The following is a 4,560-nucleotide window of genomic DNA, read 5'->3' as shown; positions in this document are numbered from 1 at the left end:
AGTTGGTGTTCTCCAAACTAAAATTATTGTGTAGCAATTGTCTGAGATTTGTATAGAAATAACAAATGTGGGTGGTATTTATTCATGTCATTTGATGTTTTATAGCTGGATAAAGTAACATGTTGTCAATTAGTTATGTATACAATTTTGTATTATCCACATTGGAATAAGAATTTAAATGTATTTTGGGAAGGTAATAGGAGAACCTGATCTGTCTAAAGGTGACACTATAAAACAGGAAGCATTTTGCCACTTTTGCCACAAAAAGAAAGTTAAAACTCTTTGAGCTTTTATTTCATTCATGCTTCAGATGTAATGTTGTATTGTGTTATTTGTCAAGGGCCCCAACTTACCTGAGACAAGGCTCTGCCTCCCACTTACTCCATGTTAAAATGGTTCCAAAATAGTATAGACTTCAGCTCATTTAAAGTTGTGTTCAAAAGATTGATTTTTGTTGTAAAGATTACTGTGACCTCAAAATAAAGGGGATATAATGTGTAACTAAGTAAATGTTTAAGATTATAAAAGTCATTTTTCTTGGTTCATAGCTATTATACAAATTGAATTTTTTGTTGTTAATTTCATTTTGTATTTTCCTTGTAAACTTTATAAGTGGTGCCTGTCAGTGTTTTGCAGATATCCTGCATCTAAATAAAACAACTTCAGTTAATTTGAGATAATAAGTCATCACCTATAGGACAGATAGTATAAAATGCTGACTTCTAGTACCAATACTAACCCCAATTAAATTAAAGGGATAACTGTAAAAGTATAGACATTGAAGTTATAACCTGTACTCCCATCAAGACTGGTGAAACTGGCCTGCTGGGTGTTTAAAAACCAAAAACTTGGAGACCAAAGTCAAGGAAGTAAAAGGGTCAAGGACAAATCAGCCGGTATTTTGGCCCTTTCCCTCTAAGGACAGCCAGGATCCAGAGAATGACAGGGCCCAGAGAGGCAGATGGCACCACTGGTAGAGGAAAGCTAAAGGAGTCAAGAGGCTTGAAACACATCTCCAAGGGTAATCTCTGAGGAATCTCAGCTGACTCTTAAGAGTAGATAGGAACAAGGTCAATTTTGACCAAGTAGGTCTTAAACACCTGGCAGGAGGGTATAATCTAAGTCCTACATGGATATTTAAAAGGAAAAAATGTTTTTTTAAAATGTAACTTAAGATGTACACTTGTGTACCAAAAGTAAGTAAAATGGGAGGCTATAAAGGAAGGGTCCTTGTGTGGGAGTGCCTAATGCAAGTTTGTCCTGATCTCATAGACCTTATAAATCTTCCTAACCTCCTACATTGATAAATTCGATCTGTCTTTCACTGATATGGTATGAGTTACTGTCTTCATAGTTTTCAAAGACTGAAATACTAATTGCTTTTGTGCTAATTGTTTACAAAAAAATAATGCTTTGCTGTCTTGTTTATTGTTGTCCTAACATGATCCCTGCCCAAAGTATGCCTTATCCAGTTACCTGCCATCTGCCACTGTGGACCACTGGACTGCTTTGATACTGAATGTCCTTAACTGTCCATGCCCCACCTGATAGAGAACAAGGACTTTGGGTTGCTTCCCCCAACTTTGCCCCCTTTCAGCAGGAAGCAGTTTGGAGATGTCCTGGCCCATTTTTCCATAGAAATGGAATACAGAGATTGACAGTGGGGAAATGTAATGGAGATCCACTTTACGCTTTGAATGTAGCCCTTGCTGCTCTGCCACTGTAACTATTTTTTAAATGGAGACTTTTTTTTTTTCTCTTCCTCTCTCTGCTCCTCTCTAATCTCTCCCCTCTATAATCTCAGGGGAAATAAGATTACCTTTCTTCCCCATTTTAGGCAGATTTAACTGTCCTTGAGCACACACCCACCGTAGGAACAAAAGCAATCCATTTGGGGATGGTACCAAAAGATCTCAGGAATGACTATCTCCAAATGAACAAGTGAATTACAACTCCAACAGAGAACGTGGTGGAATGTAGCCTTTGAATCACCTCTTTATTAAAAACCCCACAGGCTCTGGGACAGGAGTCCCCTGTGCTTCTCAAAACTTCTTTTCCCTTTTTCAAAAAAATAAATAAATAAAAAAGCCAGCCTCAGTAAGGTAGCGAAGCCCAAACAATTTAGCAGATCCTGTCTCAAAATAAAAACTAAGGGCTGGAGGTGTGGCTCAGTGGTAGAACACTTGCCCACTATGTGTGAGGCACTGGGTCTGATTCTCAGCATGCCTGTAATTCCAGTAGCTTGGAAGGCTGAGGTTGGAGGAATACAAGTCCAAGGCCAACCTGGGCAATTTAGTAAGACCCTGTCTCAAAATAAAAAATAAAAAAGACTAGAGATGCAGTTCACTGTAGAGCACCTAAATAGCCAATAACCACATGAAAAGATGCTCAACATCATTGATCATTAAGAAAATATAAACCCAAACCACAACCAGATAACCACCTCTCACCCATTAGATGGTTACTATGTAAAAACAAATAACAAAACAGAAAATAAGTATTGAAAGCAATGAGAGAGAGAGAGAGAGAGAGAGAGAGAGAGAGAGAGAGAGACAGACAGCGTACGCACAAGTAAGAGAGGGAGCAAGAGTGAGGAGGAGAGAGAGAGAGAAAATGGTGGGGAAGCTATTCTTAAGTAGTGGGATTTCACTGGCTAATAACAACTGACCAATGACTGACTAGGAGGTTCACAGGTTGTAAAGTGGTGTGGGGGAGGCAGAATAATGGCAGCAGCAAAATAGCAGATCTGATGCCAATAAGTATCAGGAAGGATGTAGAGAAATTGGAACCCTTGTGAAATCTTAGTGGAAATGTGGTGTTATAGCCACTGTGGAAAACAGTATAGTGTTTTCTCAAAAAGTTAAAATTAGAATTCCTTTATGGTCCAGCAATTCTGCTTCTGGTTATATACTGAAAAGAACTGAAAGATATTTGCCCCCATGACATATCAAAATGTATGTAAGGCAGTCCAAAGCAGTGATTAGAGAAGAATGGACAGATGCTCCTTGATTCACAATGGAATTATGTCCTAATAAAGCCATCATAAGTTGAAAATATTGTAAGTCAAAAATTCATTTAAGGGGCTGGGGTTGTGGCTCAGAGGTAGAGCACTTGCCAAGCATATGTGAGGCACTGGGTTCGATTCTCAGCACCACATATAAATAAATCAATTAAATAAAGGTCCATCAACAACTAGAAAAAAAAATTTTTTTAAATTGCATTTAATACAACACTAACCTATCAAACATCATACTTAACCTAGATTGCCTTAAATGTGCTCAGAACACTTACAGTAGCCTACAATTGGGTAAAATCATCTAATACAAAGCCTATTTTATAGTACAGTGGTGAATTTTTTATGTATAAACATCAGGTCTATAATATAATATAAAGCTGCTCCCCCGCCCTTTATGCTTTAGTCACTTCCCCACCTCCCAACTTACAACCGTAGCTTGTCAGTCTGTGAACATCCAAGCTAGCTATTGGTTCATCAGTCAGCCTGCAAGTATCCTTCTCTGTTATTGGTTCCCTGTTAGCCCGGAATTCAACTGCTTAAGAATATCTCTCCCACCATTTTCTCTCTCTCCTCCTCCTAGCTTTCACACTCTCTCCCTCCCCCCCTCCCTCTCTCTCTCTCTCCCTCTCCCTCTCCCTCTCCCTCTCTCTCTCTCTCTCTCTCTCTCCCTCTCTCTCTCTCCCTCTCCCTCTCTCTCTCTCCCTCTCCTTCTCTCCCTCTCTCCCTCTCCCTCTCATTTTCTCTCTTACCCTGCAGGGACACACTCTGCCTGTTTGCTTAATAAACTCTCTTATGTGAGTTCCCGCATCAGGAGTGGTTTCTGGCCTCTTACAATGTCTACTGAATGGAACCACTTTCACAGCATTGTGAAGTAAAAAATGTAAATCGAACCATCATAAGTTAGTTATTGTCGGCCCAGATTTAGATGTCTATACTCAAGGGAAAAAAGAGGGCTGAAGGTGGAGTGGTAGAACACATGCTTAGCATAAGCAAGGCCCTGGGTTCAAAAGATTTTTTTTAAATTGACACTTTAATTAGACTAACCAAGATAAAAAGAGAGGAGATACAGATTACCACACTCAGATATTAAATTTTCCCCACAAAGAAACGCCCAGACACAGATAGTTTTAGTAAAATGTGCAGGAATAAGACCTTTTTTTAAAAAATACAAACGCTTCCAGAAAATAGAACATTTCTTAAATCACTCTATGAAGCCAATATTATCTTATGCCAATACAGATAAAGACACAAAGAAGAAAACTAGAGATCAAAATACCTCATGAAGATACACACAGAATTCCTCAATAAAATATTAATAAGCCAAATCCAGCAACAGATAAGAAAGATTATACACCATGTAGTAGGATTTATCCAGAAAAGAAATGTTTGCTTAACAACTAAACATCAATATAATACACCATATTAATAGAATAAAAGATTTGAAAAAATGAACACATCAATAGATACATAAAAAAGCATTTAATAAAATCATAAGTATCATTCATGATTAAAAAAAAAAAAAAACTCTGAACTAGGAATAGAAA

The sequence above is a fragment of the Sciurus carolinensis genome, chromosome 11 (genome assembly GCF_902686445.1).
Source record: "Sciurus carolinensis chromosome 11, mSciCar1.2, whole genome shotgun sequence".
Classification (NCBI taxonomy): Eukaryota; Metazoa; Chordata; class Mammalia; order Rodentia; family Sciuridae; genus Sciurus; species Sciurus carolinensis.
This window is presented reverse-complemented; position numbering follows the sequence as displayed.